The 21,777-nt window shown below is 41.3% G+C and overlaps 1 protein-coding gene across 2 annotated transcripts in view; it reads left to right on the forward strand.

Moving 5' to 3' along the window:
• The window catches only part of LOC101154278 (uncharacterized protein DDB_G0271670-like), a 126,152-nt gene that overhangs the window by 17,212 nt on the left and 87,163 nt on the right, over nt 1-21,777 (forward strand). The gene's annotated exons all lie outside the window — the stretch shown is intronic.

Raw genomic sequence — 21,777 nt, forward strand, 5'->3', positions numbered from 1 at the left:
AATGGAAGTCTTTAAGAGCTACATCCAAGCTGGTTTTTAAAAAAATTGATTCACGTTGGAAGTGAGAGCAAAACACTGAAGTGTTTTGAACAACAGTGGGGGTGTTCTGACCCCACCTTCCCAAGACTGACTGAATGCCCCTCATTGATCATCCCAAGTGGATAATTGCCAAATCTTACCATTCCTCATGGAATTGTGGACACAACTTAAAGGTGATACAGTTTGCCCTGAACCATCTACACTGTTTGGGGGCACCTGATCTGAATTAATGAAAAAACAAATGGTTGTGATTTTAAAAGAACCCTTCTGATTCTCTTCCTTCATGTGCAGAAACTTAAACCAGTCCTACACAGCTGTTGCTGCTAGGAATTCCTAGGGGACCCGCAGTCTTGCCTAGATAAGGATGATTTGCAATTAGCATTAGCTGTTGTTGGAGTAGAGCTGCTAGAAGTGTTTGCATGGATAATTCTCTTGAGTATTTTGCATGGTTCCCCATCCTAGCTCCATCTTCTCCTTACCCCGAGTCTGGGTGAGGCGATTAATTTATTAGTTCTTTCTAGGATGAAAAGATTTGTTTGTCAGAGCAAAGGTAAACACCTGCATGGCCCGAGGGACCAAGTTTAATTTGGAGAATGTGGACTCGTGCGAGCTGCAAGAGGGGTAGAGAGGCAGAGCCGACAAGTTTATTGCATTAATAACTATCCGCAGGAGTGGACAACACCTGGCCCCAGCTGAGTGCCTCCTAGCACTGAGGAAAGCAGAACCAAGCTTTGCAACAATGAACTCTCCGTGCTGGAAGAGACCGCCCACCTCTAACAGGTGCTTACCCAGTGTACTTGAAATCCTCCAGCACAGGGAACCCATCACTCCCAGAGCTGCCTTATCGGGTGCTGGGTACTCTGATCATGAGGAAGAGTTTCTTTCTGACTGAGGCATATACTGTTCCCCTCTAATACCCCTCCCCAACTCACGGTTCTTCTCTCTCAAGCCAGGTGAGGGAGCTTATTTCATCTTTTGTATGACAGCCCTTCACAAATTGAAATCTGCTTCTGTTGAATCACAGAATTTTATAGCTGGAGGAAACTTCAGACACAAGTCCTGTTACAGAAGAGGAAACTGGCACAGAGAGGAAATGGTGCTTGCATAAGGTCTCTGGGTAAGTTACTGGAGAAATCAGTGTGCAAACCCAGACTTCTTGACTTCTGGATCAGGAATTTGTAGTGAATTATGTGGGTGGATACCAGGTCTGGTTGTGCAGGCTGTGCATTGTACAATCACAACAGCAAGTCCTTCACCTTTTGGTCTATGTATGGTGCCACCTGGGGTGTGCAGTGCACAGGCTGCTTGGCTATATGTGAAGGACCTGTTGCCTTGGTTTGTACTTTTTTTTTAAAATTTTTATTTCAATAGCTTTTGAGGTACAAGTGGTTTTTATTTTTGGGGGCTTTTTTTGTTACATTGGTGAATTAAATAGTGGTGAATTCTGAGATTTCAGTGCACTGGACACTCAGCTAGTGTACATTGTACCTAATGTGTAATTTTTTATTCCCAGCCTCTCCCCCTCCCTTCCTCCCTCCCTCCCTGCCCTTCCTCCCTCCCTCCCTGCCCTTCCTCCCTCCCTCCCTGCCCTTCCTCCCTCCCTCCCTGCCCTTCCTCCCTCCCTCCCTGCCCTTCCTCCCTCCCTCCCTGCCCTTCCTCCCTCCCTCCCTGCCCTTCTTCCCTCCCTCCCTCCCTCCCTGCCCTTCCTCCCTCCCTCCCGCTCCTTCCTCCCTCCCTCCCGCTCCTTCCTCCCTCCCTCCCTCCTTCCCCTCCCTCCCCTTCCTCCCCCTCCCTCCCCTTCCTCCCTCCCTCCCTTCCCCTTCCTCCCTCCCTTCCCCTTCCTCCCTCCCTTCCCCTTCCTCCCTCCCTCCCTTCCCCTTCCTCCCTCCCTCCCTTCCCCTTCCTCCCCCCTCCCCTTCCCCTTCCTCCCCCCTCCCCTTCCTCCTTCCCTCCCCTTCCTCCCCTTCCTCCCCTTCCTCCTTCCCTCCCTCCCCCTTCCTCCCTCCCTCCCCTTCCTCCCCTTTCTCCCCTTCCTCCCCTTCCTCCTTCCCTCCCTCCCCCTTCCTCCCTCCCTCCCCCTTCCTCCCTCCCTCCCCTTCCTCCCCTTCCTCCTTCCCTCCCTCCCCCTTCCTCCCTCCCCCCTTCCTCCCTCCCCTTCCTCCCCTTCCTTCCCTTCCTCCCTCCCTCCCCTTCCTCCCGCCCCTTCCTCCCTCCTTCCTTGCCCTTCCTCCCTCCCTCAGTCCCTGCCCTCCCTCCCTCCCTCACTCCCTGCCCTTCCTCCCTCCATCCCTCACTCCCTCTCTCCCTGCCCTCCCTGCCCTTCCTCCCTCCCTCTCTCCCTGCCCTCCCTCCCTCCCTCCCCTTCCTTCCTCCCTCCCTCCCCTTCCTCCCTCCCTCCCCTTCCTCCCTCCCTCCCTCCCCTTCCTCCCTCCCTCCCTCCCTGCCTTCCTCCCTCCCTCCCTGCCTTCCTCCCTCCCTCCCTCCCTGCCTTCCTCCCTCCCTCCCTCCCCTTCCTCGCTCCCTCCCTCCCTTCCTCGCTCCCTCCCTCCCTCCCTGCCCTCCCTCCCTTCCTCCTTCCCTCCCTCCCTCCCTTCCTCCTTCGCTCCCTCCCTTCCTCCCTCTCTCCCTGCCCTCCATCCCTCCCTCCCTCCCTGCCCTCCATCCCTCCCTCCCTCCCACCCTGCCATCCATGCCTCTCTCCCTCCCACCCTGCCCTCCGTCCCTCTCTCCCTGCCCTCCCACCCCTCCTTCCCTCCCTCCATCCCACCCCTCCTTCCCTCCCTCCCACCCCTCCTTCCCTCCCTCCCTCCCATTCCTCCTTCCCTCCCTCCCTCCCATTCCTCCTTCCCTCCCTCCCTCCCATTCCTCCTTCCCTCCCTCCCTCCCATTCCTCCTTCCCTCTCTCCCTCCCATCCCTCCTTCCCTCCCTCCCTCCCACCCCTCCTTCCCTCCCTCCCTCCCACCCCTCCTTCCCTCCCTCCCACCCCTCCTTCCCTCCCTCCCTCCCCTCCTTCCCTCCCTCCCACCCCATCCTCCCTCCCTCCCTTCCTGCCCGCCCTGCTGAGTCTCTGAAGTCCATTATATCACTCTGTGTGCCTTTATGTACTCATAGCTTATAAGTGAGAACACATGGTTTTTGGTTTTCCAATCCTGAGTTACATCACTTTGCATAATTGCCTCCACCTCCATCCAGGTTGCTGCAAAAGAGAGATTACTTCATTCCTTTTTATAGCTAAGTAGTACTCCATGGTGTATAGTTATCACATTTTCTTTATTCACTCATTAGTTGATGGGCACTTAGGTTGGCTTCACATCTCACATCTTTGCAATTGTGAATTGTGCTGCTGTAAACATATATGTGTGCAAGTGTCTTTTTCATATAATGATCTTTTTTCCTTTAAGTTAGATACCCAGTAGTGGGATTGCAGGATTGAATGATAGAGTTACTTTTAGCTATTTAAGGAATCTTCATATTGTTTTCCATAGAGATTGTACTAATTTACATTCCCACCAGCAGTGTATAAGCATTCCCTTTTTACCACACCCATGCCAGCATCTGTTGTTTTATAACTTTTTAATGGCCATTCTAACAGGAGTAAGGTGGTATCTCATTGTGGTTTTAATTTGCATTTCCCTGATGATTAGTACTGTTGAGCATTTTTTTCATATGTTTGTTGGCTATTGTATATCTTCTTTTTAGAAATGTGTATTCATGTCCTTTGCCCGCTTTTTGATGAGATTTTTTTCTTGTTTGAGTTCCTTGTAGATTCTGGATACTAGTTCTTTGTCAGATGCCTAGTTTGCAAATATTTTTTCACATTCTGTGGGTTGTCTTTTTACTCTATTTCTTTTGTTGAGCAGAAGATGTTTAGTTTAATTAGGTCCCTTTTTTGTTTTTGTTGCATTTGCTTTTGGGGTCTTAGTCATGAATTCTTTCTTTGCCTAGGTCGATGCCTAGAAGAGTTTCTGCAATGCTGTCTTCTAGAATTTTTATCGTTTCAGGTCTTATATTTACATCTTTCATCCATCTGGAGTTGATTTTTGTATAAGGTAAGAGATAGGGATCCATTTTCATTCTTCTATATGTGGCTATCCAGTTTTCCCAGCCCCATGTATTAAACAGGGTGTCCATTTCCCAATTTGTGTTTTTATATGCTTTGTCAAAGATCAGTTGGCTGTACATGTTTGGGTATTTTTTAAAATTTAAGTTCTAGGGTACATGTGCACAATGTGCAGGTTTGTTACATATGTATACATGTGCCATGTTGGTGTGCTGCACCCATTAACTCGTCATTTACATTAGGTATATCTCCTAATGCTATCCCTCCCCACTCCCCCCGCCCCATGACAGGCCCTGGTGTGTGATGTTCCCCACCCTGTGTCCAAGCGTTCTCATTGTTCAATTCCCACCTATGAGTGAGAACATGCGGTGTTTGGTTTTTTGTCCTTGCGATAGTTTGCTGAGAATGATGGTTTCCAGCTTCATCCATGTCCCTATGAAGGACATGAACTCATCATTTTTTATGGCTGCATAGTATTCCATTGTGTATATATGCCACATTTTCTTAATCCAGTCTATCATTGATAGACATTTGGGTTGGTTCCAAGTCTTTGCTATTGTGAATAGTGCCACAATAAACATACGTGTGCATGTGTCTTTAGAGCAGCATGATTTATAATCCTCTGGGTACATACCCAGTAATGAGATGGCTGGGTCAAATGGTATTTCTAGTTCTAGATCCTTGAGGAATCACCACACTGTCTTCCACAATGGTTGAACCAGTTTACAGTCCCACCAACAGTGTAAAAGTGTTCCTATTTCTCCACATCCTCTCCAGCATCTGTTGTTTCCTGACTTTTTAATGATCGCCATTCTAACTGGTGTGAGATGGTATCTCATTGTGGTTTTGATTTGCATTTCTCTGATGGCCAGTGATGATGAGCATTTTTTCATGTGTCTGTTGGCTGCATAAATGTCTTCTTTTGAGAAGTGTCTGTTCATATCCTTTGCCCACTTTTTGATGGGGTTGTTTGTTTTTTTATTATAAATTTGTTTAAGTTCTTTGTAGATTCTGGATATTAGCCGTTTGTCAGATGAGTAGAATGCAAAAATTTTCTCCCATTCTGTAGGTTGCCAGTTCACTCTGATGGTAGTTTCTTTTGCTGTGTAGAAGCTCTTTAGTTTAATTATATCCCGTTTGTCAATTTTGGCTTTTGTTGCCATTGCTTTTGGTGTTTTAGACATGAAGTCCTTGCCCATGCCTATGTCCTGAATGGTATTGCCTAGGTTTTCCTCTAGGGTTTTTATGGTTTTAGGTCTAACATGTAAGTCTTTAATCCATCTTGAATTAATGTTTGTATAAGGTGTAAGGAAGGGATCCAGTTTCAGCTTTCTACATATGGATAGTCAGTTTTCCCAGCACCATTTATTAAATAGGGAATCCTTTCCCCATTGCTTGTTTTTGTCAGGTTTGTCAAAGATCAGGTGGTTGTAGATATGCAGCATTATTTTTGAGGGCTCTGTTCTGTTCCATTGGTCTATATCTCTGTTTTGGTACCAGTACCATGCTGTTTTGGTTACTGTAGCCTTGTAGTATAGTTTGAAGTCAGGTAGCGTGATGCCTCCAGCTTTGTTCTTTTGGCTTAGGATTGACTTGGCAATGTGGGCTCTTTTTTGGTTCCATATGAACTTTAAAGTAGTTTTTTCCAATTACGTGAAGAAAGTCATTGGTAGCTTAATGGGGATGGCACTGAATCTATAAATTACCTTGGGCAGTATGGCCATTTTCACGATATTGATTCTTCCTACCCAAGAGCATGGAATGTTCTTCCATTTGTTTGTATCCTCTTTTATTTCATTGAGCAGTGGTTTGTATTTCTCCTTGAAGAGGTCCTTCATATCCCTTGTAAGTTGGATTCCTAGGTAGTTTATTCCCTTTATAGTAATTGTGAATGGGAGTTCACTCATGATTTGGCTCTCTGTTTGTCTGTTATTGGTGTATAAGAATGCTTGTGATTTTTGTACATTGATTTTGTATCCTGAGACTTTGCTGAAGTTGCTTATCAGCTTAAGGAGATTTTGGGCTGAGGCAATGGGGTTCTCCACATATACAGTCATGTGATCTGCAAACAGGGACAATTTGACTTCCTCTTTTCCTAACTGAATACCCTTTATTTCCTTCTCCTGCCTGATTGCCCTGGCCGGAACTTCCAACACTATGTTGAATAGGAGTGGTGAGAGAGGGCATCCCTGTCTTGTGCCAGTTTTCAAAGGGAATGCTTCCAGTTTTTGCCCATTCAGTATGATACTGGCTGTGGGTTTGTCATAAATAGCTCTTATTATTTTGAGATACATCCCATCAATACCTAATTTATTGAGAGTTTTTAGCATGAAGAGTTGTTGAATTTTGTCAAAGGCCTTTTCTGCATCTATTGGGATAATCATGTGGTTTTCGTCTTTGGTTCTGTTTATATGCTGGATTACGTTTATTGATTTGCATATGTTGAACCAGCCTTGCATCCCAGGGATGAAGCCCACTTGATCATGGTGGATAGGCTTTTTGATGTGCTGCTGGATTTGGTTTGCCAGTATTTTATTGAGGATTTTTGCATTGATGTTCATCAGGGATATTGGTCTAAAATTCTCTTTTTTGGTTGTGTCTCTGCCAGGCTTTGGTATCAGGATGATGCTGGCCTCATAAAATGAGTTAGAGAGGATTCCCTCTTTTTCTATTGATTGGAATAGTTTCAGAAGGAATGGTACCAGCTCCTCCTTGTACCTCTGACAGAATTCGACTGTGAATCCGTCTGCTCCTGGACTTTTTTTGGTTGGTAGGCTGTTAGTTATTGCTTCAATTTCAGAGCCTGTTATTGGTCTATTCAGGGATTCAGCTTCTTCCTGGTTTAGTCTTGGGAGTGTGTATGTGTCCAGGAATTTATCCATTTCTTCTGGATTTTCTAGTTTATTTGCATAGAGGTGTTTATAGTATTCTCTGATGGTAGTTTGTGTTTCTGTGGGATCGGTGGTGATATCCCCTTTATCATTTTTTATTGCGTCTATTTGATTCTTCTCTCTTTTCTTTATTAGTCTTGCTAGCGGTCTATCAATTTTGTTGATCTTGTCAAAAAACCAGCTCCTGGATTCATTGATATTTTTGAAGGGTTTTTTGTGTGTCTCTCTCCTTCAGTTCTGCTCTGATCTTAGTTATTTCTTGCCTTCTGCTAGCTTTTGAATGTGTTTGCTCTTGCTTCTCTAGTTCTTTTAATTGTGATGTTAGGGTGTCAATTTTAGATCTGTTCTGCTTTCTCTTGTGGGCATTTAGTGCTATAATTTTCCCTCTACACACTGCTTTAAATGTGTCCCAGAGATTCTGGTGTGTTGTGTCTTTGTTCTCATTGGTTTCAAAGAACATCTTTATTTCTACCTTCATTTCGTTATATACCCAGTAGTCATTCAGGAGCAGGTTGTTCAGTTTCCATGTAGTTGAGCGGTTTTGAGTGAGTTTCTTAATCCTTATTTTTGGGTTCTCTATTCTGTTCCATTGGTCTATGTGCCTACTTTCTTTTGTTTTGTTTTTTGTTTTTGAAGTGGAGTTTCGCTTTTGTTGACCAGGCTGGAATGCAATGGCACGATCTTGGCTCACTGCAATCTCCACCTCCCAGGTTCAAGCGATTCTCCTGCCTCAGCCTCCAGAGTAGCTGAGATTACAGTGATGTGCCACTGGGCCTGGCTAACTTTGTATTTTTAGTGCAGACAGGGTTTCTCCATATTGGTCAGGCTGGTCTCGAATGCCTGACCTCAGGTGATCCACCCACCTCAGCCTCCCAAAGTGCTGGAATTACAGGCATGAGCCACTGCACCCAGCCTATGTGCCTACATTCATACGAGTACCATGCTGTTTTGGTGACTACAGCCTTGTAGTATAATTTGAAGTTCAGTAATGTGATGCTTCCAGATTTGTTCTTTTTGCTTAGGATTGCTTTGGGTATTTGGGATTTTTTTTGGTTCCTTAAATTTTAGGATTGTTTTTTCTAATTCTGTGAAAAATAATGTTGGTATTTTGCTGAGAATTGTATTGAATCTGTAGATTGCTTTGGGGAGGTATCATTTTCACAATATTGATTCTTCCAATCCATGAACCATGGGATGTGTTTCCATTTGTTTGTGTCATCTATGATGTCTTTCAGCAGTGTTTTGTAGTTTGTAGAGATCTTTCACTTCCTTGTTAAGTATATTCCTAAATATTATAAATTTTTTGCTGCTGTTGTAAAAGGGATTGAGTTCTTGATTTGATTCTCAGCTTGGTCATTGTTGGTGTATAGCAGTGTTACTAATTTGTGTACATTGATTTTGTAACCCGAGACTTTACTGAATTCCTTCATCAAATCTAAGAGTCTGTTGGAGGAGTCTTTAGGATTTTCTAGGTATACAGTTATGTCATCTGCAAACACAGATGTTTTGACTTTCTCTTTTCCAATTTGGATACCCTTTATTTCTTTCTCTTGTCTGATTGTTCTGACTAGGACTTCCAGAACTATGTTGGATAGGAGTGGTGAAAGTGGGCATTCTTGTCTTGTTCCTGTTCTCAGTGATGCTTTCGACTTTTCCCCATTCAGTATGATGTTGTCTATGATAGGTCTGTCGTATATGGCTTTTATTATTTGGAGGTAAGTCTCTTCTATGCTTAGTTTGTTGAGAGTTTTTTTTATCATAAAGGGATGCTGGATTTTGTTGAATGCTTTTTCTGCATCTCTTGAGATGATCATATGGCTTTTGTTTTTAATTATGTTTATGTGATATCACATTTATTGACATGTATATGTTGAACCATCCCTGCATCCCTGGGATGAAACTCACTTGACTATGATGTATTATCTTTTTGATGTGCTGTTGGATTTAGTTAGCTGGTATTTTGTTAAGGATTATTGCATCTATGTTCATCAGGGACATTGGTCTGTAGTTTTCTGTTTTTGTCATGTCCTTTCCTGGTTTTGCTGTCAAAGTGATACTGGCTTCTTAGAGTGTTTAGGGCGGATTCCTTCTTTCTCAATTTTTTGGAATAGTTTCAGTAGGATTGGTACCAATCCTTCTTTGAGTGTCTGGTAGAATTCAGCTTTGAATCCATCAGGTTCTGGTCTTTATTTATTGGCAATTTTTAAATTACTATTTCAGTTTCACTTTTTGTTATTGGTCTGTTCAGAGTTTCTGTTTCTTCCTGATTTAATCTAGGAGGGTTTTATGTTTCCAGGAATTTCCTCTAGGTTTTCTAGTTTGTGTGCATAAAGGTGTTCATAGCAGTCTCAAATGATCTTTTGTATTTCTGTGGTATATCAGTTGAGTATCTCAAGTTTCATTTCTAATTGAGCTTATTTGTATTTTCTTGGTTAATTTAGTTAATGGTCTATCAATTTTGTCTATCTGTTCAGAGAACCAGCCTTTTGTTTCATTGATATTTTGTATTTTGTGTTTAAATTTGTTCAAACTAAATTCAACCAAAACCAGCCTTGTGTTTCATTGATATTTTGTTTTTGTTTGAATTTCATTTCATTATTCTCTAATCTTTATTTCTTTGCCATTGCTAGCTTTAGGGTTAGTGTGTTCTTGTTTCTCTAGTTCCTTAAGACGTGACATTAGATTGTCAATTTGTGCTCTTTTGGACTTTTTGATGTAAGAATTTAGCACTATAAACTTTCCTCTTAGCACTGCTTTTACTGTTTCTGAGAGGTTTTGATAACGTGTCATTATCATTCAATTCAAAAGATTTTAAAATTTTCATCTTGATTTCAGTGTTAACCCAGAAATCATTCAGGAGCAGATTATTTAATTTACATGTATTTGTATAGTTTTGAGGGCTCTTTTTTGGAATTGATTTCTAGATTTATTCCACTGTGGTCTAAGGAGATACTTGACATTACTTTGATCTTAAAAAATTTATTGAGACATGTTTGATAGTCTATTGTTAGAAATTAATTTTCGGTGCCACAGAAGAAATAGCACTTGAACATGAATTTTCTCAGCCAGGCAATTTTACTTCTATAGAAGTGTGTGTCTCTCAGATGGAGCAATGGCGAGAGCACACCTGAACAAGGGAGGGGAAGGAGTTCTTATCCCTGACACAGGTAGCCCCTACTGTATCATTCCCCTATTGGCTAGAGTTGGACCGCATTGTCTAAGCTAATTCCAATTGGCTATTTTAAAGAGAGCAGGGGTATAAACCAGAGTGGTGGGGTGAGCAGTTTCAGCGGGAAGGACAGTTATGAAACAGGTGACTAAAAGTGACTCAGGTCAGAGCAGGTAACCAGGGGTGACTCAGGATGGAGCAGGTGACCAGGGGAACAGATGTGAACTACTGATAGAACTGGTGGAAAAGGTTGTTTACTGAAACTAGGAGCAAGGAGATGAGGAGAACAAGGAAGTTCAACTTTAAAATGGAGAACAAAGAACTGAACATACTGATTCTTTGAAGAGAAAGTTAGAACTAACTGTATTTAACAATTTCCCCCCTCTTGAATTTTACAGTTCTTTCTCTTCAAACTTCCTTAACATGTCTTGGCCTAGTTGTTCTGCTTGATTCTCTAAATGAAGAAGCTTCTCTGAATAAGGTAGAGGAGAGTTAAGGGAGGTTTTAGTAAGTGCCGTCTCTGTGAGTCTTTGCACCAGCCCACGGGTGCATGGTATGACACAACACCTGACAAGAATGAGTACACCTACTATGGCTGCGAGAGAAGTTAAGAATTGCGGCTGTGATTCCTTTCCATTTACCAAACCATTTTCCTAGCCATCCTGTGAAGGGGTCATTTACTCCTGAGCTTTTGGCTAACTCATTGGACAGAGCAGTTGGACCTTGCAATGCCTTTGTTATACTTCCATCAGGGGCGGTATTGTTTGGGATGAAGGTACAACATTGAGTTTTAATCATGATGCAAACTCCTCCTGTTTCTGCTAATATCATGTCTAAGGCTGTTCTATTTTCCCAAGCCATCTGGCTAGTAGCCCCTAATTGCTCAGCTATTCCTTTAGCAGTACCTCTAGTGTAGTTAATAAACTGCTGTTGGTTATAATAAATGTAATTTATCCAATCTACTTTTTTATTTTCACCCACCAAAATACTGACTCAAATCCTGTAGCTGTTTGATCTCGAGCTTTAACTTTATCTGGTTAAAGCTCATGGGACTCCAATTGCATATAAATAAACGTGAGAGTCGAAAGACCCATAAGGGGCTTCCCTTGTTTTACGATGTTGTATTTTCCCTCTCTCTAGTTGTTGAAATGCAAGGGTGAAAGGAACAGCCAATTGGACTAGAGCACAAGTGTCACTCCAGTTACCTGGCAGAGTGTCCAGTAAAGGTTGACCACTACCACCATACATCTGCTCGGGGATGAAAAAGGGCTGATTGATCAGTAAGCTCTTGAAAATTCTTAAGCTCACTGCATCCCTTCACGTCTCCAAGGAACACTAAGTTTCCTCCTTGTCGTGAGAGACATGAAGCGAACTTAGTGTCGGGAGACAGAGACTGGATGGCCCTTGGGCTGACCTGCAGGGTGTCGAACTTCGGGATATAGCAGAGAGAGAGCTTGGCACGACTTGTTACCCCAGGCTGTGGAATCCTGGAAAAGAGCTACCATACAGCCCATGCCTGGTCGACTGGAGGACCATCCTAGCGGAAATAGGACAACCTGGGCCTCTGGCCTGCTGTGCGCACAAGCATAATGTTTGCTTTTGTTTAAAGTGCGGATGGAATATTTGATCCATTCCAACCAGGCATTCATATCTTGTTATCCTGTCTCAATTGCCAAAGTTTGTTTTACATCTTTAACTTCTACAATAGCTACCGTGGTCTTGTCATTAGATGGGGGAGGAACAACCGTTGCGTTGTGAGAGGTTTTGGAAGAAGGCTTAGGGGAAGGTGTAGGTGGTGGCCGATCAATGAAACGTGTTTCAAAGGATCCAATAGAGTCTGTTCCTGAAACCTCAGCCCCCATAAAACCGGCTTAAAGAAGGGAACTGGCTTAGAGAAGGGGAAGAACTTTGAGGGTTTGGGATAATAACCTGTATTGGATTGCACTGGTTTAGCTGACAGTTAGGGGAAGCTGTTCCTTTAGTAAAATGACTTTATGATTTTAGGAAATTACAACTACTGGTTGGGGCAGTCCATCCTTGCTCTTTAGTGGTCCACAGAACGTTGGACCAACTATGGCATAAAAGCTCTGGATTGGGGGTGGGGGGAAAGACTCCCAGTTGACACTGGGGTCTTCATTGAAATCTTCCTAGACTAAATGATCCCAATTCACTAATGTCCAGTCTGATGAGCACCTGGAAGGACAGAGGTACTTTTCTGAAGTGGAGAGCTATCTTTGACTTGGCCAGTCTCCACAGGGTATAACAAGGCAAGCATCAAATGTAATAGTTTGAGGCAAAATTGACTTGGTTACATTAATAGCTAGGTGGTCAGTAATAGAGTGAGGAAATAAGGAGTAATGGAATAGATGAAAGAGAGTTAAATTTTTCTTAGCTTTAGTTTGGTAGGGGTTTCCCCTGGGACTGTGGCCCATGACTCCAGGGTGGGGCAGCATTTTCTTGACTCAGGTGTGATGGGTCCATCCTCTCTCTGCTGTCCAGTCTGCAGTTTTTGTAGTTAGGAGCACTAGGCTAGGTCCTTCCCAGGCCAGCTCCAGCTTCTCCTCTTTCCAGCTTTTGATGAGGACGTGATCCCCAGGTTGATGTTTGATGCACTGGGAACTCCAGGGGTGGCACCTGTGCTAAGAGAACTTTAGTTTTAAGAGAAGAGAAAGTAGAAGACAGGCCAAGTGTATAATTTTTAAGAAATTGATCTTTTGTTTCAGAGGTAGGATTGTCAGCAGTGGAGTGTAAATAAGGCAATCCGTAGAGCATCTCATAAGGAGAAAGACCAATATCTTTCCACAGGGCAGTTCAGATTCTCAGCAGGGCAATAGGAAGGCTCTTGGTCCATGGTAACCAAGTCTCCAGTACCAATTTTGTTAAGTGGTTCTTTAGAGTCTGATTCATTCTTTCTACTCTCCCTGATGAAGGTGGGTGCCAGGGAGTATGGTATTCCCATCTAATGTCTAATGTTTGGGACAGCTTTTTAATGATGTGTGCAGTGAAATGAGTTCCATTGCCTGAGTCAGTATTTTCTATTAGTTCAAACCTGGGCACTATATTTTCAATCGGGGCTTTGGCTACATTGTTGGCTGTTGCATTTGAAAAGGGGATAGCTTTGACCCAGTGAGTGAGGTGATCTACTATCACTAGTAAGTATTTTAGACGACCTATTGGAGGCATTTCTGTGTAATCAACTTGGATACTTTGGAATGGCCTTAAGCCTGGACTCTTTCCCCCAAGGGGTAATCTTTTATAGTTTATTATGTTCTTTTTTTTAATACTGAGTAACTGTTTGTACCTGTTTGGCCAGGATATAAATTCCTATGCACCCATAAACCCTGAGAACTGCATCACACATGCCCTGGGGCCCCCAGTAGGTCCCTCGATGTAGTTGGGACAAGATTTTCCTCATAAGGCATTTGGATAACATTTCTGTCTGGTCTGGCAATATCTGTTTTCCTTCTGAATTCTTTAGCACCTATTTTTATTAGTTTTTAGACCAAAGAAAGCCAAACATCATTTTATATTTGACAATGCTTCCTGTATGATTTTATACCAGATAAGCTAAATTTCACCTTTATATCAGTGTGCTATTAATGTTAAACTCAATTTTAATAAAACCTGTAGACATATTTATCCAATTTTGATGTCTAACCATAAGGTAAGATTTTTATACACTCTTTTTAACCCTTTATAATTTTTGTTAAAGAACAGGTTTGTGCTTTAAGAAAAACCCATTGTGCTTTTATTTTAATGTCCAATTTACAGCAAAACTGGATGATACCCCTTTAACTTTAGCCAATATGTTCATACAGAGAATTTCCTTTACAATTAATGTTTCAAAACTTGCATAAACCTTCAAAGCATTTTTTAACTTCTTAATGTCGGTAAAAATCCACATTCTTATGCCTCCTAGTAATACTCTTACCAAAAGTATATTTTACTTTCCTTACACATCTTGCACATAAACTGTTTCTTCAATAGTTTTACATTCAGGAGGCCTACTTACTTTTAAATTATACAACATTTCTTGCGTAGATTCCCTTTTATAACATTTTTTATGACTTTCACAGACAATCTTTGACGTGCCTCAACTTTCTGACTTGTAAACATCCCTTTCAACAACCAGTTAATTTACTTTAGGACAAGAATTTACCATATAAGACTCTTTTTACATAACTTCTCCTTTTTTTAATGTCAAAGATGATAATCGTTCTTTCCCAAAGCAAACTTCCTTCATGTATGTGGACTAGACTGCCTAAGGCCACAAGATTAGAAGTTGCGATAATACATGCTGTACCGTTAACTTTTAGCCAACTTTACTTTTGTTGAAAATCTTTTATTATTATTATTATTATACTTTAAGTTTTAGGGTACACGTGCACAATGTGCAGGTTAGTTACATATGTATACATGTCCCATGCTGGTGTGCTGCACCCATTAACTCGTCATTTAGCATTAGGTATATCTCCTAATGCTATCCCTTCCCCCTCCCCCCACCCCACAACAGTCCCCAGAGTGTGATGTTCCCCTTCCTGTGTCCATGTGTTCTCATTGTTCAATTCCCACCTATGAGTGAGAACATGTGGTGTTTGGTTTGTTTTCCTTGCGATAGTTTACTGAGAATGATGATTTCCAATTTCATCCATGTCCCTACAAAGGACATGAACTCATCTTTTTTATGGCTTCATAGTATTCCATGGTGTATATGTGCCACATTTTCTTAATCCAGTCTATCACTGTTGGACATTTGGGTTGGTTCCAAGTCTTTGCTATTGTGAATAGTGCTGCAGTAAACATACGTGTGCATGTGTCTTTATAGCAGCATGATTTATAGTCTTTTGGGTATATACCCAGTAATGGGATGGCTGGGTCAAATGGTATTTCTAGTTCTAGATCCCTGAGGAATCGCCACACTGACTTCCACAATGTTTGAACTAGTTTACAGTCCCACCAACAGTGTAAAAGTGTTCCTGTTTCTCCACATCCTCTCCAGCACCTGATGTTTCCTGACTTTTTAATGATTGCCATTCTAACTGTTGTGAGATGGTATCTCATTGTGGTTTTGATTTGCATTTCTCTGATAGCCAGTGATGATGAGCATTTTTTCATGTGTCTTTTGGCTGCATAAATGTCTTCTTTTGAGAAGTGTCTGTTCATATCCTTTGCCCACTTTTTGATGGGGTTGTATTTTTTTTCTTGTAAATTTGTTTGAGTTCATTGTAGATTCTGGATATTAGCCCTTTGTCAGATGAGTAGGTTGTGAAAATTTTCTCCCATTTTGTAGGTTGCCTGTTCACTCTGATGGTAGTTTCTTTTGTTGTGCAAAAGCTCTTTAGTTTAATTAGATCCCCTTAAGCTGATAAGCAACTTCAGCAAAGTCTCAGGATACAAAATCAATGTACAAAAATCACAAGCATTCTTATACACCAATAACAGACAAACAGAGAGCCAAATCATAAGTGAACTCCCATTCACAATTGCTTCAAAGAGAATCAAATACTTAGGAATTCAACTTACAAGGGATGTGAAGGACCTCTTCAAGGAGAACTACAAACCACTGTTCAATGAAATAAAAGAGGATACAAACAAATGGAAGAACATTCCATGCTCTTGGGTAGGAAGAATCAATATCGTGAAAATGGCCATACTGCCCAAGGTAATTTGTAGATTCAATGCCATCCCCATCAAGCTACCAATGACTTTCTTCACAGAATTGGAAAAAACTACTTTAAAGTTCATATGGAACCAAAAAAGAGCCTGCATTGCCAAGTCAATCCTAAGCCAAAAGAACAAAGCTGGAGGCATCACGCTACCTGACTTCAAACTATACTACAAGGCTACAGTAACCAAAACAGCATGGTACCAGTACCAAAACAGAGATATAGATCAATGGAACAGAACAGAGCCCTCAGAAATAACGCCGCATATCTACAACTATCTGATCTTTGACAAACCTGACAAAAACAAGCAATGGGGAAAGGATTCCCTATTTAATAAATGGTGCTGGGAAAACTGGCTAGCCATATGTAGAAAGCTGAAACTGGATCCCTTCCTTACACCTTATACAAAAATTAATTCAAGATAGATTAAAGACTTAAATGTGAGACCTAAAACCATAAAAACCCTGGAAGAAAACCTAGGCAATACCATTCAGGACATAGGCATGGGCAAGGACTTCATGTCTAAAACACCAAAAGCAATGGCAACAAAAGCCAGAATTGACAAATGGGATCTAATTAAACTAAAGAAAATCTTGTAAGTTTGGGATTTTAATATGTGCTAGGTGTAGAGCCTAGGACCTAGAAAGAAGTGCAGATAAAGTCTGGCTTATTCTAGCATTTAACTCCATGTGTCCTAGGTTTTACCTGACTGCAAAGCAGGCCAGTTGTACAGCTAAGAAATGGTAGCCTGTTTGGCTATCTGGCCTGCTAGGTTATTTCCTCAATTTCAAAAGAAAGGCTTTTCTGGTATCCAGGGATATGGACAATAACTATTTCTTCTGGCCACTGAAGGTTATTTAATACTTGGGTGATTAATTCCTTGTGGACCAGGTCTTGGCCTTTGCTATTAATAAGACCTCATTCAGTCCAAATTTTTCCAAATATATGAGCCACTCCACAGGTGTACTTAGAATCAGTATAGATGGTTCCTTCCTGGTTCTGTAAGTGCTTTAATGCTTGGTTGAATACAAACAGCTCACACGTTTGAGCAGACCAATTATTAGGCAATTTTCCTGACTATTTCTACAAGAGTTTCTCTATCAATTACTGAATATCCATTGTGTCATTTTCCCTCAATCACCTGGGAGGAGCCATCTATAAATAAGTGTCCTTCTGTCCTGAAGGGAGTTTCTCCTAGGACTGGTCAGACCTTTGTATGGTAATCAATTAAATGTAAACATGTGTGATCGCTCTCTAGATTTGGATCCCCTGTTAGGAAACCTGCTGGGTTAAGCGAATTATCAGTGGTTAATGTTAAATCATCTTTTTCTAACAGAATAGCCTCATACTTTAAGATTCTTGAGTCAGTAAGCTACCTTTTTGCTTTCTGACTTAGGATAGCTCTGACCTGGTGAGGTGTGCTCACAATGAAGTTTCCTCCAAAAGTTATTTTTCTACTTTCTTCTGTTAGCAAAGCAGTTGCCACTACAGATTGAACGCATTTGGGCTATCCACGGGTTACTGGCTTAAGGATTTTTTGATAGGAAGGCTTAGGGTTGCCAGTGGCTGCCATGCTCTTGGGTAAGTACTTCTAAGGCTATGCCCTTGTTTACACTGATGGAATGGCTGCTTAAGGAGGGTAAAGCTAGGACAGGGGCAGTTACTAATAGATGTTTTAACCTTTCTAGGTGGAAATTTGGATTTCTGGTAATTGCCAAATGAGGGGGTTTGGCCCGTCTTGCATGAGCTTTTTGTATAAAGGTTTTGTTTTTAGGGCATAAGAGTCTATCCATAGATGACAGTATCTGACTAACCCTAAAATTTTCTAAGTTTTTGTTTAGTCTCTGGCAGAGGCAAGGATATGATGCCTTTAATCCATTCAAGCTCAATTTTCCGTTTACCTTTGCTAATTAAATGACTTGTTCTAATATTTGACTAAATAAATTTGGAGACTTCATAAATCCTTGGGATAAGACTGTCCATTGGTATTGCTGTTTTCAACTGGAGTGAGGGTCTTCTCACTCAAAGACAAATAGGTCCTGGCTGTCCTCTACTAACGGATAAGCCCAGAGGCATCTTTTAAATCTATTACTGTAAACCACTGGTGACTGTATGAGATCCTACTGATAATAGCATAAGGATTGGGAACAATAGGGTGTGTAGTTTGGACTATCTAAGGTCTTGCACTAACTGGTATGACCCATCTGGCTTCTTTACAGGCAGTATTGGAGTGTTATAGGGAGACATACAGGGTTTAAGAAGCCCATCACAAAGAAGATCTTCAGTTATAGGTTTTAAATTTACCCTGGCTTCTAAAGGAATAGAGTATTGTGTTCGCTTTACTACTTCCCCAGGGGTTTTTAATTTAACATGAATCAGAGGAATCTGTAACTTTCCTCTATTCCTGTCTCTTGACCATATATCGGGATGAATGTGTTCTTCATCTGCGGTGGTGAGCAAGTTTAGGGAGGGGAGAAATTTCCTATGATTGATTTGGAGGCCTAAGCCTAATTCTAGCATTGAATCTCTTCCTAATAGATTTGTCCCTGTGTCCGGAATTGACAGAAATTTATACTAGCTGATCGGTTTTTATATTTTACTCCTGTCTCCTCTAAGACTTATGTTTTAAACCCTTCTCCTTTTACTCCTGAGATAAAAAGGTCTTCTTGTGAACAAGTTACACTGGATGGAAGATAACAAACTGAGGAGCGAGCTGCTTCTGTGTTGATTAAAAAGGTGATAAGCTTAAGTTTAGGTCCCACTTCTAAATTCATTAAGGGCTTTTGGTGGGACTTAAGATAAAAAAAAAGAGCCCCTGACTTCCTTAGTCTTCTTCAAAAGCTTTAAATGGGATACTTTTTCTTTCTTTTCTCATTCAGGACATTGTCTTTTAAAGTGACCTAATTTTCCACATTTGAAACATTCGTTCTGTCCCTTTTTTTTTTTTTTTCTACCTTTGAGTCTCCTGGCTTTACTCTTTCATACCCTTTATATTACCTGGAGAGTGGGGGTTTAGGTTCTTTATAGGTTCTGGCCCCCTGGGTACTTTGTTATATGGTGGAGAGCAGAATTTTTGCTTTCTGCTTTTGTGTTTCCTTCATCTCTTTTTACATATACTTTTTGGGCTTCTCTTAGAAGCTCTTCCATAGGTCTGTCTTTCCAGTTCTCTATCTCTTGTAATTTCTTGTTAATATCTGGCCAACTATTAGTTACAAAATGAAGCTTTAACATCCCTCATTTGAGGGGGGTCTTCTAATTCTAGACCTACATATTTCCTCATTTGCTCTTTGAGTCTTTCTAGGAATTTTATAGGTCTTTCATCTTTTCCTTGTTGTATATTGAAGGCTTTTGTAATGCTTTGGATGCGGGGTGCAGACTCTCAAATTCTTTCAATTATCATTTCTCTAAGGTTTTTTTTTCTTCTAATATTTTAACATTAGGCCTAGGGGACTATTAGGCAGAGTATTATTGTTGTTAGCTTTATCCTTTTTATCCCTTATCTTACTTGGGGTGTTTCCCATATTGGGTCCTGGTTAGGCTCAATCTCTCGTATTACAGATGGCTTACCTATCCTTCTCTGGGGGCTTGCTAGGGCTATTAGACTCAATCTCTCATATTAGAGATGTCTCGCCTATCCTTAAGCCCCAACTGCTGGAGGCTCCATGCATTCACACACACTTTCAACCCCCAGAATATCCTGACGACCAAGGAAATACTTTGTCGCCCCTGCGGTGTTTCTTACCTTGGTCTGTGCAGAGAATTACCTGGTCACTGTGGTATGTGAGGGTCCTTTCCCCCAGGTTGCCAGCCGGTTTCTTTCTGCATTGCTGAGAGTCCGAGTTTATTCATCACACCTGGTGGGTCTCAATTCCTTACCCCCGAGGCCACTGCAATGAGGCAGCAGGGCATGTCTCCTCATGGGAGAGGTCTAGACCCTCCCCAGAGGAGAATGAGAATCCCAGATGGGCCCCCAAATTTGCTAGAAATAAATTTTTGGTTCTGCAAAAGAAATAGCACTCAAACACGAATTTTCTCAGCAAGGCAATTTTACTTCTATAGAAGGGTGCATCTCTCACATGGAACAATGGCGAGAGCACACCTGAACAAGGGAGGGGGAGGGGTTTTTATCTCTGATACAAGTAACCCCTACTGCTGTGTCATTCCCCTATTGGCTAGGGTTGGACCACACAGTCTAAGCTAATTCTGATTGGCTATTTTAAAGAGAGCAGGGGTATGAAACAGAATGGCGGGGTGAGCAGTTTTGGTGGGAAGGACAGTTATGGAACAGGTGACTAAAGGTGACTCAGGTCAGAGCAGGTGACAGGGGTGACTCGGGTTAGAGTAGGTAACCAGGGGTGACTCAGCATGGAGCAGGTGACCAGGGGAACAGATGTGAACTACTGATTAGAACTGGTGAAAAAGTTGTTTACTGAAACTAGGGTTAAGGAGATGAGGAGAATGAGGAAGTTAAACTTTAAAATGGAGAACAAAGAACTGAACATACTGACATACTGATTCTTTGAAGAGAAATTTAGAACTCACTGTATTTAACACTATCTTGAAGAATGTTCCACATGCTGATGAGAAGAATGTATATTCCGCAGTTCTTTGGTAGAATGTTCTGTAAATATCTAAGTCCATTTATTCTAGTGTATCATTTAAGTCCATTGTTTCCTTGTTGACTTTGTCTCTGATTTATCTAGTGCTATCAGTAGTACATTGAAGTCTCCCACTATTATTGTGTTGCTGTCTATCTCATTTTTTAGGTCTAGTAGTAATTGTCTTATGAATCTGGGAGCTCCAGTGTTAGGTGCATATAAATTTAGGATTGTAATATCTTCTTCTTGGAGTGATCCTTTTATCATATGACTTTCTTTGTGTTTTTTTTACTGTTGTTGCTTTGAAGTCTGTTTTGTCTGTTATAAGAATAGCTATGCCTGCTTGCTTTTGGTTTTTTTTGTGTGGAATATCTTTTTGCACCCTTTACCTTGAGTTTATATGAATCCTTCTGTGTGAGGTGAGTCTCTGGAAGACAGCAGATATTTGGTTTGTAATTTTTTAAAATCCATTCTGTATCTTTTTAAGTGGAACATTTAGGCCATTTACATTCAACATTAATGTTGAGATGTGAGATACTGTTCTCTTCATCATGTTAATTATTACCTATATTTTTTTTTCATTGTGTTATTGTTTTTAGGCCCTGTGAATTTTATGCTTTCAGAAAGTTCTATTCTGGTGCATATTGAGCTTTTGTTTCAAGGTTTGTAACTCTTCTTAGAATTTTTTATAGTGCTAGTTTGGTAGTGTCAAATTCCCTCAGCATTTGTTTGTCTGAAAATGACCTGTTTTCTCTTTCATTTATAAAACTTAGTTTTGCTGGATTCAAAATTCTTGGCTGACAGTTATCCTGTTTAAGGAGGCTGAAGATCAGACCCCAATCCCTTCCGGCTTGTAAGGTTTCTGCTGACAAGTCTGTTCTTAGTCGGACAGGGTTTCATTTATAGGTTACCTGATGCTTTTATCTTACTGCTCTTATAATTCTTTCCTTCATTTTGACTTTAAATAGCTTGATTACTATATTCCTTGGTGAAGATCTTTTTGCAGTGAATTTCTCAGGTGTTCTTTGAGCTTCCTGGATGTGGGTGTCTAAATCTCTAGCCAGGCCAGGAAAGTTTTCCTCAATTCTTCCCTCAAGTAACTTTTCCAAACTTTCTGTTTTCTCCTCTCCCTCAGTAACACTGATTATTCTTAGGTTTGGCTTTTTTTTACATAATCCCATATTTCTTGGAGACTTTATTTATTTCTTTTGATTCTTTTTTCTTTATTTTTATCTGATTGGGTTAATTCAAAAGTCTTGTCTTCAAACACTGAAATTCTTTCTTCTGCTTGTTCTAGTCTATTGTTAAAGCTTCCCATGACATTTTGTAATTCCCTAAATGTGTCTTTCATTT

Source organism: Gorilla gorilla, chromosome 2 (genome assembly GCF_029281585.2).
Source record: "Gorilla gorilla gorilla isolate KB3781 chromosome 2, NHGRI_mGorGor1-v2.1_pri, whole genome shotgun sequence".
In the NCBI taxonomy this organism is placed as follows: Eukaryota; Metazoa; Chordata; class Mammalia; order Primates; family Hominidae; genus Gorilla; species Gorilla gorilla.